A 15,448-nucleotide genomic window follows, 5' to 3' on the forward strand; every position below is an offset into this window, starting at 1 on the left:
TCCAGCGACGAAACACAGGGGCACAGTTCGAATTAAATTTGGCGAAGGCTTCTGTTTGGTACATTGAAGGATCACAAAACACGTCATTTTAACTCTAATTTCCGTCCAGAGATGCTTTTGAACTTGCTGAGTTTCTCCAACAATTTCTGTTCATAAATTTACATAAATGATGTAGCCGAGATTACCTCTCTCTGTCCTTCTCTCTTCCCACTGGAAAACGATAATATCCAGCACCAACCTCACGTACATCGTGTCCATTCGTCTCTGAGAACCTGTTACATTCTTTATAAACAACTAGCATACCTGAATGGTGCTGTCTAAAACATATAATTCGGTCTTCTCTCGGTTCTCCAGCTCCTTTTGTAAAACAGAAATGTCAATCCTCAAGCCATTTTGGTCATTCTACCATTTAATTAGTGTTCGTCATTGTTGGTGTATGTCAACAATGAACAATTGAAGGAATTTTGTTGCTGAACCACTTTTCTTGAAATTTTCCAAAGGTATTTGTAAAGAAAAATGCCATGTTTCCCATAATGCAGACATTTGCTGATAAGGTACTTCTAATGCTGTCTACATTTATTTTTAACTCTTCAAGCTGAAGGCGAGCTTTTATGTTTTTTCACAAAAGATAAAAGATTAGAAGTCTTTTCTGCACCATCACTACATACATGCATTCCTACAATTCACAACTCTTGTCTTCCTGGAATCTCCGTTTGGTGTGAATTTCGAAACATGTTAGTCCAGTTTTTTTTTTCCTGAAGTTTTATTCATGAAAAACGTACCTTCCCCCGTGGGACTTTTTATAGTTCGACTGAACTCTACGACTTCAAATCAGGTTTTGCTGAAGCAGTTCACCAAAGATACCTTTTAAAGTGCTTATACGATGCACATTTCTTGAAATGTTCACACGAGAGTTTTTTTTTTCAGTGTCAATATGTAGATGCTGCTGCAATATACTGTGCAGCGTTGGCCCTATGTCTTCCGAATGGAGCAAACAAATGCTCGAGGGAACACACGGCTCGCATTCGAGTAAAGAGCAAGCACAAAACCGTCCTATTTGAGAGTACATTTGAAAAGGATAAATCCTATCTACGCATATTGCGGCCATGTAGATTTTATTAAAGTAAGACAGGGCTTAGCTAAAATATACGTGAAAGCAAATCAACAGGAGAGCAGGGGTATGGTCAATGATTACTTGCAGCAATTTCATTTACCATAAAACAATGAAGCAACAAGCCCAGAGCTGCTGCATTACATGATATATTCAGGGGAACGTCCGCAGGTGTTGGAGTATCAGAGTTGAGCGCGTATTGCTGGAGTGCACAGCAGGTCAGACAGCATCCGAGGGGCATGGAAAATCGACGCTTCAGGCATAAGCCCTTCATCAGGACTTCAGAACTGGGAGAAATGGGAATGATGGGTGCATTTCAGGAACGAAGGGAGAAAAACGACGGGGTACAATAGAGAATGCAGGTGGTGCAGGAAGAATTAAAATAGATAAGTCCGACTGGCCCGATGATAACTACCTCTGGTTAGTGAGGGAAGCATGAGAAAAGAATACTGATGGCTTGACCAAGATCTTTACATTCTTGCTCGCCACCGAAGTGGTCATTGAGGAGTGTCGAGCAGCTGATGTTGTTTCTCCGTTAGCTTCGGGACATAGCGATAATCCAGGCTACCATCCACAGGTGAGTATCACATCAACGTTTCAAAAGCATTTGGAGAGACTTCTGAGAGAAAGGATTCATGTGCATTTGGGAATGCATGGCTAAATTACAAAGAGTCAACATGGCTTTGAGGAGGGCACCTTATATTTTACTGCCATGAAATAAATTTTTAAGGCGGTGCAAACATGATTATTGTGCAAACAGTGTCTGTTGTTCGTAAGGCTCGTAAGCTCGTAAGGCTTTTGAAAGATCCTCACCGTCGGCTTATTCAGAATAGCAACATCCATGGGATCCACGGTCACTTGGCTGCTTGCCTTTCCAGTAGAGTACAGTAGGTAGTGGCGGATTGCTGTTTTTCTGGTTGGAGTCGCGTGACTCATAGTGTTATGCAGGGACCTGTACTGGGACCTCTGCTCTTGGTGATACAGACACACGCACACATGCACACATATGAATGCATTGGAAAAAAAGTGGATGTGTGGATTAGAATTTTTGCAGAGTAAAACAGTTCAGTTAATTTATGAATAATTTAGAAGTTGATCAAATTATCCAGTGGTATAAAGATCAGTTCCAGATATTGGTGGAGAAATGGCAGACGAAGATTAATACAGATAACTGTGTCTTGCTGCTTTTTTCCAGATGAAATGTTCAGTAAAAGTAGACACTTAATGGCAGAACGGATTTTCAGGGATCCGGAAAGCACTGATGGGCAGGGATCCTCTGGTTCGTGACTATACCTCCCTGAATATGACCACAGCGGGAAAGCAGAATTGTGGCTTGATCGCTTTTAACGTTTGGGGAATTAAATAGAGGATTCGGATTTGCATGTTGCAACTTAATAAGAATTTGAATTGGTCAAACTTAGAGTATTGGGTTCAGTGCTGACCGTTTAATTTCAGGAAGATGTGAGAGCTTTGGAGTGGGTGGGGAAGACATTTGCCATTATGTTTCCTGGATTGGAAAATATGAGCTTTAAGGAGAAGCTAGAAAAGTTGGGGCACTTCTTCTGAAGCGGCGGTGGCTGAGGCAAGACTTCTTACAAAACCATAAAATTATGCGATGCATAGATAGAGTTAATGGTCAGAATCATTTTTCCAGAGTCGACAGATCTATCATTAGGGAAGGGTAACATTTCAAACGAGACGGGAGGGCACTTTTTTTACAATAGAATTACCAGAATGTGCTGCCAAGGTAATGGTGGAGGTAGGTCCACTTGGGGCATCTAAGCTACTTTTAGATAAGCACATTAATATGCATGGAATGGAGTCATATGGCGCACAGACAGGCAAAATAGATTAGTTTCATTTGGCGTCAAGTTCAGTACATGATCATAGGCTGAAGCGCCTTTCCTTTGTGTTTAGTTGTATGTACCATGTTGATGAGTGGGGAACATGGGGTTTGAATGCTCAAGGACACACTTAGAAGAGAAAATTGCGATCTGAGACCATCCTGGCAGATAAGATTAGGGAAAATCAAAAATGTGTTACAAGGATAAAAAAGGTAAAAAACTAATGAGGGAAATATTAAGGTCGATGACGGACAAAGGGCTACTCTGTGGCTGAAAATCAACAACATTGGCAAACTGCGAGTTGCATACTTCACACGTGTCTTCCCTCCGGGCAAGGAAGATTTAAGTGCAAACCGTTCCAACGTTACGTGTGAAGGTCATGAGCAGATTCAGAGAAAAACAAGGAGTTTTAGGTGGTTTTGGTGGATTTAAAATTGCACAAACATACCCATCTCAACACGAGTTGTATCCTAGACTATTGCAGGAGATAACTAGTGAAATGCTGTACTGCTGACACAATTTTGGACTTATTTCCTGCAAAAAAAAATGGTAGGTAAGACTGCATGTGATTGGGCCACTGGGAAAATATACCCAAATTTCAATTTGAATTCCATTTAAATTTCAGGATTTGAATGGTAGTCAATATGTAATAGACCTGAGGATCCTGATGCTGGAACGGTATTGTTACTTTGGGAATGTTATTGGACAGGTCTGGAAGAACCCAGAGGAATTGTTCTTTATATTTGATGGTTTGGAAGAAATAAAAGACAGTATTGATATTTCTGATGTTCTGAAAAATAGACCCTCAGTTCATGTGCACTGATCTTGAATGCTGGAGTGAAAGTGTCTGACACTGTGTGTAAAGTTTAATCCAGCACAAGCTGCTGCAGGGATCTTCTTGGTCAGCTGTCCCATTTATTGGAAATAGCTGAGTTCAGTGCCTGGCCTGAAACCCTGGGATTTGTTTATGATGAACGGAATGAATATTTCATCAGAATTATTGAAGATCAGATGATGGCAGCAGCTGTTTTCAAATACGTGAAAGAGAACAAGATCCAATATACCATTGGCTACAACCCTTCGTACTACTGGATCCTCGGTTTGTTATTGAGTCCCTTCTTCAGAGAACAAGACGGGAAACTACAACAACTTCGAAGACCATCACCCAATCATATTCTGACTATAGTTACAACATTGTGGAAAGACCCCTGTGCTGTATGACTGAAGCTTGGTAAGATGGCTTTCACAGGATTCCGAAGAGGAAGGTTGTATTCAGGAATATACTTCCTGTCTGGTTTCCGAATGGAACTATTGGAGAGAGATTAGACTCTGCACTGTGTGGTTTACACGCTCCCACACGTCGCCAGCCAAGAGTTTGTCGCTGCACTCGCACAATGCCAGACCTCAGATCCCAGGGACATTGGGAAGCACCGCAGTGAATCCCTTGGGGAGGAAAAGGAGCCTGTTGGAATGCGGCTGGCTCCTGGTGGACTGTGGAATGTCAGTGAATTCTATGACACTATTAAACACCGCGGTGTACAAGGCAATTCTGAAGGATTCCAAAATCTGGCCGCCGAATGCCAAGTATTGAGGTAATTTTATGTTGGTTCTTAAATCCTTTCCGAATCTTCTCTAGTGAAGTAATATCCTTCCTGTAGCAGGGTCGCCAGAACTGCCAGATGGGAGGGTGATGTTGTCTCATTGTAACTGAGATTGGAATTAAAGAAGAAACAGAAATAGCGCAAATTTTGCAGTCGTGATCATTAAGATCATGGAGAATATTTCTGATAAGGGATTTAGAGTGAACTGAGGACTATTGAGAGGTTTTGCATATGACGGTACATTTGTATAGATGTTCTGAGCTGAGATGAACGCTGGGATGATTTGGAAGATCTGAAGCGTGGACTTTAGTGTGAATTATCCATGAACTTTGAACTTGTTAATGTGCAATTTCCCTTCTAGATGTGACTCTCTGTAACTCTGTGCTCGAGCAGAAGGGTTCTGCCAGTTCTGACGCATTGACTTGATTAGTTCGCCAGAAAAAAGATAGTATGAAGCCTAGTGTTAACTCCTGTGAGATTGTAAAACTGAACTCACAGTCATGACATGAACACTCTATCGTCCCAAAATCTTGGCATCATGGAGTCATGCAACATGGAAATAGCAGATCCTTCTTTCCAACTGATCCTCGCTGACCAGGTTTCCCAAAGTAAACTAGTCCGATTTGTCAGCAATGATTTATATCCCTTTGAACCTTTCCGATTCACGTACCTTTCCAGATAGGTTCGTCTGGCTGTTCATTCTACATACAAACTACACTCCGTGGAAATAGTTGCCCCACACCCCCTCCTCACCCCCTCATCTCTCGGTCTCTGCTCGAAACACTGACCAGACTTCCACCATTAACTGATTCAATCCTGACCTTGTTAACTGTTCAAAAACGCAATAAACTCCATCTGCCGCTCCTCAGCCTATTTTGCCAATTGGACACGATCCCTTTATAATCACAGCTAACCTCCTTCGCTATTGAGCATACTAACAAAGAGATTGGTGTAAGGAAGGGGCTGAGCACTTTATCCGAATCACTAGCATGGACAGTGGTATCAATAGGACCAGGAAATGGCGAAGGGGTGTGGAGCATGAAAGGTCTCGGAGTCTGTGAGCTTATACATACAATTGCCTGAAATGGAATAGGAGAAAGTGAAGGCAGGAGGAAGGTACCACAGAAGGTCCACCAAATAAAGGGCATTTGTGTAAACTGAAAAAAGGTGAATGAAATTTTCTCCATATCCAGCTGATTGAAAGGGGATGGCGTCAGGACAGTCATGACAGTACTGGCTGTAGCAAGGCAGCTGAGTAAGACTGGAACAAAAACGAATACACAAAGGCAGCATCACCAGGGCGTCCTAAACCAACACGATTTAAACGGGGATGCTCCAGTGTTCACGCTCAGCAGCCACACAAACACCCCTTCCAACAGCACACGGCCTAGCAGCAGGAACAGTGTTGTTTTTTCATTTCCTGATCAGAACTGTTGTTTAACAGAGGAATTCCAGCAAAACTGTGTGAATGAACTGCAATGGATTAAGTTCAAATAGGGCTCTGGGACCCACACGAGATGGTTGAAGGAAGCTGAAATGGATATTTACTGTTGGATCCTTCTCAGGGAAGATCCTAAGCACTGATAATTTTATTCAACTCCTTTTAACTGAGCATTACACGAGTTAGAGGAATTTCAACATGGGAGTTGACCTTTAACGCAAACACACAAAACTAACCCACAGCCTGAAGGCACCCCTTCATCAGTCTTGACTAGTCCTTGAACTGACTATCTCGTGATTCAAACTGACTAATTTTGACTTACCTCTTTAACCTGCCACACTCTGCATCCACCACCCTCCTAACGTGACAATCTAGCCATTTGCCTCACCCATATGCCTACCGGGCTCTTTTGTGAATTAATTCACCAGATGAGAGCAATTATCGCCCATCCATAGTTGCCCTCAGGAGGTTATTTGTGTTCTATCTTTTTGAACTGTTGCAGTCCATCCATTCACTCACTCACTGATTCAGTCATTCATTAAGGCACGCACACACCCACACGCCACACACCAGAACGGGTTAAGTCTTCTGCTTCCTTTGAGCCTACAGCATATCAACGAAAATATCCAAGGGATGCTACACTTCTCATTTCTCAAGAAGCCAGGCTGAAAAGACATTGCTTTAAAGAACATCGAAGTATGGAATAAATGCCAAAAGAGGTCATTTGCAAAAGAAGCAAAGGTGAAGTGAGGTGAAAGTTCTTCATTTAGCAAATAGTTGGTGTATGGAATGTGATGTCTGGGAATATGGTGGAGGCAGGTTCAATCGAGGCATTCAACAAGGCACTGGATGATCATTTGGATATAAATGATGTGAAATGATATGGGGAGAGAAAAGCAAGAGATTAACACGAGTAATGCTGCTCATTGAGAACGCAGTGCAGTCACAATGGGCCAAATGGTCTCTTCCTGCACTTTTGCACTTCTGTGATTCTGCGGGATATCAGACCTCACCACAGCATAAGACCAGTGATAGTGAATTGACAGCGAGTTTTCTTTGTTCTTGTTTCTCTGTTCCAAATTCCTTGGGAAACGGAAATTCCATTGAAAGTGAAAATCGGTGATGTATATCTCCAGTAATGGGGCTTTAGTCAAATATCATTGTTACTTGTCATTTATTAATTGCAGTAGAACCTGCCAATTTGTCCTGTTCGATTGCATTTTTAGATCAAAGAAGCTCTCATTTCACTTTATCATGTTTCTCGAAATATTCGAGACACACATGTTGCATAAATTTTGGTTTGACCAAATACTTGTCCCGCAACTATTGTTTAGTTTCTAGATCAATTACCCGGGAGATTCATGAATAAAATTACATCTGTGGCTCCGAGAAAACAAAACTGCACAATACAGGGACTGGAGTAAGGAGCAGAATGTGAGATGTTTATAATGACTAGATGTCTGACACTGTACTCTTAATAAAAAGTGATCAAGTTTAACCGTATCAGGAAGGACATTAATACCAAACAGTGGAAGTGAAATTGAACAAGAGTGGAAAGGTAAAACAGATGGCATTATATTTGCCAGTTCTTGCAGGCCCACCCAGTAATCAAACTCTCAATTGAATGAAACTAAAATCGGGCTGAATAAGGTACGGAAGAACCGGGTAATCTCCTGTATTCTGTGTCTGTCCCGTTGTCCAGAACATTGATGAAGCATCTTCTGGAATACTGGGTCCGGTTCTAATCGCCCAGTCATAGGAAGGATATTATTAAGCTGGAGAGGGTTAAGATGTGATTTCCCAGGATGCTGCAGAGTATGGGAGGTTTGAGTTACATAGAAAGGCTGGATTGGCTGGGATTTTTTCCACTGGATCACAGGAGGTTTGAGAAGTGACTTGATAGAAGCTTATAAAATAATGCGTTAATTTTGTAGGTTTTTTTTTCCGAGGATGGGGGACGCGAGACTCGGGTGCATAATTTTAAGGTGAGAAGAGAGATTTTATCAAGACTTAAGAGCATTTTTTCCCAGAGTGGTTGGTTCCCATGTGGAATTACTTTCCTATGGAAGTTGTGGATGTGGTTACAATTGCAATGTTTAAAAGACATTTGGACACGTAGATGAATTGGAAAGGCTTGGAGGGATTTGGGCCAGGAGCATGAAGGTGGGGCTAGTTTAGTCTGGGATTATGTTTGGCATGGACTGGTAGGACTGAAGTGTCTGTTTCCATGCTGGCTGACTCAATAATTCGCCCCACAGCTCTCTATGGCATGGAATTCCAAAGACAACCCTCAGACAGGAAAATTCTCCTCATCTCTGTCATAGAAAAAGGTGCGCTAATATAAGTCTATGTCCTCTGGTTCTAGACTTTCCCATGAAGGGAAATCTCCTCTCAGTATTTACCCTGTCAGGCCCGTTAAGGATCCACTATGTTTTAATGAGATCACCTCTCATTTATCTAAAGTGCATCAAGTAGTGTCACAGCCTGTTAAACCTTTGTTCCTCAGGCAATCTCCCCACACTACCGATCATCCAAGTGAATCATCTCTGAACTGCATCCAATGAAATGAAACTTTTCCCTAAATAAAAAAAAGCAAAGCTTCTCACAGCACTCCCGATGTGGTCTCACCAGCATCTTGTGCGACTGCAGTAAGACTTCCTGACTCTTGTCCGCCAAGCAACTTGAAATTAGATCAAACATTCCATTAGCATTATCTACGGCACCCTGTCTGCTCGCTTTGTGTTTCCTGCACAGGTTCCCTTCAGTTTTTGTGTTGCAGCTTTCTGCACCTTTCCTGGGAAGATCAGTAGTGTAACTATTTACCCCAAACTGAAAAATACAGACATTTTGGTGGGGGCGGGGGGGGGGGGCGGGGAGGGGGGTGGTGAGAGAAAGAAGTTCTGGACGTTTATTACAACTGTAGATTAAGACTTGAGCCATATCATTTGCATCATTGAACATGCTACTAATATAATCAGTGAGAGATTACTGCAAAAAATGATGCCATTCAGAAATTGTGCCTGCTTTCCTCACAAACACCTGCATAGTTTTATTTGTCCCCTTTCTCGCTTTTCAGAAAATAATCCCTTGTCGTCTTGGATGCCTCAGTTGAATCAATCTCAATACACCCTCAGGCAGAACATTCCAAATCCTACCCATTTAATGCAGGAAATTCTTCCTAATTTTGCCATTGCTTCTCTTACCAATTACCCTAAATACATTGCTTCCTGGTTCCCAATTCTATCACCATTGGGAACATTTCTATCCAAAGTACTCTGAGTTAATGGATGCACGAAGTTCTGAAAATATTTTATGCTATCTACTTAATGTTAGAATTGGTTCCCTTCACTATGCACAGAATAATCAAGAAAATTGAAATATATCCTCTGAATTCAATCTGACGAGATTTAAGAAAGGTATTGATGTAACCTTCGTTACATTGACGTGGCCGTCAATGTTGACATTTCTAAGTTCTTTACTGTTGGCAATGTAGGCATTTTCTGCACTTAATCAAATATTAACTCATTTTGATTTTAACACTTTGAGGATAGAGAACTAAAGTACTTTCTGCAAGTGGGACTGAGGGCTAAATTTCAATCTCAGTACATGTTTCTGTCACCATGTGCACTTGATTGCCACCTACAAGCATGCCCAGTCCCTCTATCTCCAAGGCTCGGTAACAGCAGTGTGTATTATCTACAAGATGCACCGCATAAATTCATCAAAGATCCTTCGTTAGCATCTTCTCAATCCATAACCACTTCCATCTAGAAGGACAAGTGCTGCAGGTACATTGGAGCACCTCCCCTGCAAGTTCCCCTCCAAACCATTCACCATCCTGAGTAGGAAATATCACTGTCAGTGAGTCTGATTACTGGAATCTCCTCCCTAAGGCATTGTGGGTCAACCCACAATGGACAGTTAGACAGCAGCGGTTCAAGAAGCTCATCCCACCTTTTGAATTTGGCCAGCAGGAATGAGCAATAAATGCTGGCCCAGCCAACGATGCCCGATTCCCATGAATGAAAAAAATGAGAAAACCTCAATTAGCAATTGTGATTTATTGCTCTTGATTTCAGGGAAGGCACTACATGAGTTCTGATGGGATGCTCCCAGGCTTCTCATTGTCATCTATGTCATTCAGGACCGAGGAACATTCCATCTGCTTCGTGTCTCCAGTTTACTGGAACAGAATATCCCATATTTTACAGTTATGTCTGTGTCAGAAATATTGCTGTTAATAAATTTTGGTTCGTGTTCTTTTTATCTCCCCCCTGGGTCCGTACTGCTGCCTTCTCTGTGTTTTGTGCTGAGAATCTTACCCTCACTGTCAGAAAAAAACAGTCACTGATGGAGTTGTCCATCTGATTAAACATCTTAACCGACAATTCTGTCCCCTCATTGTTCCTCCGTGTACAAACTGAATCATCTGCAATGGATGAAGTGAGTCTTTATGAGCTGCTTTAGTATTAGATATACAAAATAGATTAGTTTCAATATGTTTCTATATTTTGTATTCAGCGCTAACACCAGTCTTCCCGTTATTCACATCGTATTTCCATCTCGTTAGTTTCTGTTTAATCTTCAGCATGTTTCAGATTGTGGGGAAATTAGTTCACTCCAAATGGTGAAAGAAAAGACTCTTGAACTCACTCTGATCCAGACTGAGGGGGACTGTGTCAATCTTGGAAGTTATAAGCATCACTGCGGTCATCACATGAACATTTTTGGTTGATTCTGCATCCCACCTGCACATCTTTCAACCGGCTGTGCTCAAGGTTGAAATTCAATTAACCATTTCCCAGATTCCACTCCAGCCGAGGGAGGGCCATCTCTCATTATGAGGTCAGAGGGTCACGAGACACATTTGCCTGTTCTCACAATGTGGTTTCTACAGGATATCTCTGCCTCAATGCTTCCTGCTGGGGACATGCACAGGCACGAAGGAGCCAGAGTGGGACTCTGTCTGGGCTGCAATGGAACAGTGAAAATTATACTCAATATTCGTGGGCCTGTGAGGTACATTACTCCAGAAAGCTGGAGGTTCAGTTACCAGTTCCCAGTGAGCCTGCTGAGAGACGAATCTGTGCAGGAGGGAAAGGGGACTGTGCCTTTCAGCTGAGAGGGATTCCTCTGCCAACAACATCCACTCTCTCTGGGTTCACTCAGAGTAACAGCCCTGCTTTGGATATTCCTGGGCTTCTACTTTCCAGGAATCAGACTCCACAATCGAGCAGCTCCATGGAGAGAGAAATAAAGGATAAGCTTGTGAACAGAACAGTGAGCACAACATCCTTGGTAACTGCACAAACCAATGTATCCACAGGAGTAAACTGCAGGACTTTCCTGGGAGTTATTTCTCACTGAGTGACAGAACTTTCCAACCGAGCCCATATCCCTCCAAACTCATCATATTTATGTACTCATCCAGATGCCTTCTAAATATTGCAATTGTACTAGCCTCCACCACTTCCACTGGCAGCACATTCAACACCCGCACATCCTCTGTGGGAAAACAAGTTGCCCCTTCTGTCTGTTTTTTTATCATTCCCCTCTCACCTTAAACCTATGATCTCCAGTTCTAGACTCCTCACCGCCAGGGCAAAGACCTTGTCTATTTAGCCTATCCTTGCCCTTCACTATTTTATAAACATCTATAAGGTCACACTTTAGCCTCCGACGCTCCAGGGAAAACCACCCCAGCCTTTACAAACTGTCCGTATAGCTCTAATCCTCCAATCCTGGCAACATTCTTGTAAATCTTTTCTGACTCCTTTCAAGTTTCACAATATCCTTCCGACAGGAAGTAGATCAGAACTGCACATAATATTCCAAAAGTGGCCGAACCCTCATCCGGTATATCTGCAAAATGACCTTCCAATCCGACACTCAATCTTCTGACTAATAAAGGAAAGCATACCAAACGCCTTCTTCATTAACCTATCTATCTGCGACTCTACTTTTAAGGAACTATGAACCTGCACCCCAAGGTCTCTTTGTTCAGCACCACTCTCTCGGACATGACCATTTAGTGTATAAGTCCTGCAAGGATTTGCTTACGCAAAATGCAACATTTCTCATTTATCGAAATTAAATTCCATCTGACACTATTCAGCCCATTGGCCATTGGATCAAGATCCCGTTGTAATCTGTAAACCTCTTTGCTGTCCACTACACCTCCAATTTTGGTATCATTTGCAAACTTACTAACTATACGTTCTATGTTGACAACAAAAGTATATATATAAATGTTGAAAAGTAGTGGACCCAGCAGAGATCTTTATCGCACTCCACTGTTCGCAGGCCTCAGTCTGAAAACGAATCCTCCACCATCAGGTCTTCTACCTTCAAACCAGTTATGTATCCAAATTGCTCGTTCTCAATGTATTCTATGAAATCTAACCTTGCTAACCAGTCTCCCATGGGGAACCTTGTCAAACACCTTACTGAAGTCCAGATAGTTCACGTCCACCGCTCTGCATTCATCAATCATTTTTGTGCCTTCTTCAAAACCTCAAATAAGTTCATGAGACATAATTTTACACGCACAAAGACAGGGTGACTACCACGAATCAATACTTGCCTTTCCAAATACGTTTAAATCCTGTCCTTCAGGAATCCCTCCAACAACTTTCCTACCACCGAAGTGAAGCTTACTGATCTATAGTTCCCTGGCTTGTCCTTATCAACTTTATTAAATAGTGGTATCACGTTCGCCAACTCCAGTCTTACGGCAACTCACCTGTGACTCTTCATAAGACAATTAGACAATTATCTCAGCAAGGGGCCCAGTAATCATTTCCCTAGCTTCTCATAGAGTTCTAGGGTACATCTGATTCAAAGAAAGTGAGGACTGCAGATGCTGCAGGTCAGAGCTGAACAATGTGTTGCTGGAAATGCGCAGAAGGTCAGGCAGTATCCAAGGAGCAGGAGAATCGACGTTTTGGGCATAAGCCTTCCTGAAGAAGGACCTATGCCTGAAACGTGGATTCTCTTGATCCTTGGATATTGCCTGACCTGCTGCGCTTTTCCATCAACACATTTTACACCTGATTGGGCCCTGGGGATTTAATTATGTATATTAAACTCTATTTGCCATTTGTCTGCTCACTTGGCCAGCTGATCAAGGTCCTGCTGCATTTTCTATAATCTTCCTCACTGTCCACGATACAACCCTATTTTAGTGTCATCAGCAAAACTGATTACTCATGCCTTGCACAGTCTCATCCAAATCACTGATATCGATCGCAAATAGCAATGGGCCCAGCAACCACGCCTTAGGGACTCCAATAGTCACAGGCCTGCAATCAGACAAGCATCCTTTGCCAATTAGCCTCTGCTTCCTACTGTCAAGACAATTGTGGATCCAATTTGCCAGCTTGCCTGGGATTCCATGAGATCCAACTTTCCAGAACAGCCTACCATGTGCAAACTTATCAAAGGCCGTAAGGCTCTATTTCTGTTTCCCAGTTAGTTTGTCCTTTGTGGGAATCACAAATTTCATCATCCCTTTGAATTCCATTGTAATCCCAATTTCCGAGAGGATCTCTTACTGTGACTTGACTCATTTACTCAGCTTCATGATGCAATGCTGCATCTCCAGTCAGTGAACAATGTTGTTGTTCCAACAAAAACTGAAAAACGTTCCACAAACTCCATCCAGAGTACGTCTGCCGCCCTGCCCTTCTCAACCTTGCTGGTCACTTCATCAAAGATCTCAAACAAATTTGTGAGGCATGATCTTCCATCCACAAAGCCATGCTGACTGTTTTGAATCGAACCCGATCTTTTCAAATGCATATACATCTTATCCCTCACAATCCTATCAAGTAATTCACCCACCATCGACGTTAGGTTTATTAGTCTATAGTTCTAAGGAAATTTGTGCCCTGGAATTAGTAACTTTCTTTTTATATTCCACCCAGAAATTAGAGGAAACATTAATGTAATATCTGTGCCATTTAACCTGTGCTCCCATATCACCAGGTTTGGAGGGAGGCGGTTGATTGGCGGAGGTCTGTGGGTCTATAAACCCGGCCCCTCCCCCAGGCTATCTTCAGGCGCGCCGCCAAATCCAGCTACTCCACGTCACCGCGGCTCGGGGGGAATCCCGCGCGCGCACATTCGAACTCCCCACCGTTGGCCACCAACCGCCGCACGTTGTGTGTGTGTCCGACATAAATACAATTCCCATGAGGCCCCGCGTCCCGATCCTCCACCACACCAAGCTCATCATGCCCTTACTGCGCAGGCGCTGTCTCCCAGGCAGCATGGGTAATGAAGTCCACCCAGAGTGTTCTGTGGGAACTGAGTTGCTGAGGGAGGTTTTGTGGAGAGAGAAACAGTTAATGTGTTGAACTTTATCAAACTCTTGTTCAGAACTGGAAAGGAGTTCCCGGAAAATGCTGGGGTTTGTGGTGTAGAACGAGGGGAACAGATTCAGATAGTGAACAGAGCGAAAGAAAAGGCCTTTTTGTTGTATATTTGAGGCTGTTCCTGCACATGTTTGCCCCGGATTATTTGCAGCCAGACATTTCACTGTTTCCCTGTTTATCTCGGGGAGTGCTCCCTCTCAGATTCATCTGCTTCTGGTCCCCACTTATTGCTTGTCCTTTGTGGGAACACTTTAAAACTTCGTCATCCCTCTGAATTCCATCTTAATCCCCATTTTCTGGAGGATCTCTTACTGTGACATGACTCATTTACCCAGCTTCATGATGCAATGCTGGATCTGAAACTGGTACATCCCCAGTCAGTGAACAATGTTGTTGATCCAACAAACACAGACAAAAACATTCTACAAACTCCACTTCGGGATCACTCTTGCCAATGTGACTGACCCAGACGGCATGAAGATTGAGGTCCCCCACAATCGCTTCCTTGTCTTTTCACGAATCCCATAAGTTTCTGTTTAAGTCAGTGTCTAACGATACAGTGCTATGCAGCAGGTACTAAACTGTTCTTCCCTTTCCAATTCCTGGCGCATCGTAAACCAAATAGCTTTTCTACTGGCTTTATTTCATAACCTGAAGATAAATAATTTGCCAGTCTTGCTTTTGTTATTCCTAACTAAAATATTCCTCCCAGCTATATTTCCAGTCTGTTTGCAAAATTAGTACTCCAGAATATTTATGTCCCACCTTTGGTTCACGTTAATCAAGTCTCCCTGGTGATCAGATCAGTCATTCACTGATGTACATTTGTCTTATTGCAGATACTATGCACATTCAAGTAGAGAAAATATAATTTTTACTCTTAACGAAAGTTAAATTTGTCCTTCCCGTTCCTTTCTGCTTAGCGTCAGCCACATGATCATGTTATTCCCATATTTCAATCTTTCTCTTTGTTTTCGGAAATATCCACTGACCTGACAACCTGCTCCTGTGTCACCTCTGTCAGTTTACATCGCTATCCATAATTGTATTCATATGATTGGCCAGGACACTGATCC

The sequence above is a fragment of the Chiloscyllium punctatum genome, chromosome 43 (assembly GCF_047496795.1).
Source record: "Chiloscyllium punctatum isolate Juve2018m chromosome 43, sChiPun1.3, whole genome shotgun sequence".
NCBI lineage: Eukaryota > Metazoa > Chordata > Chondrichthyes > Orectolobiformes > Hemiscylliidae > Chiloscyllium > Chiloscyllium punctatum.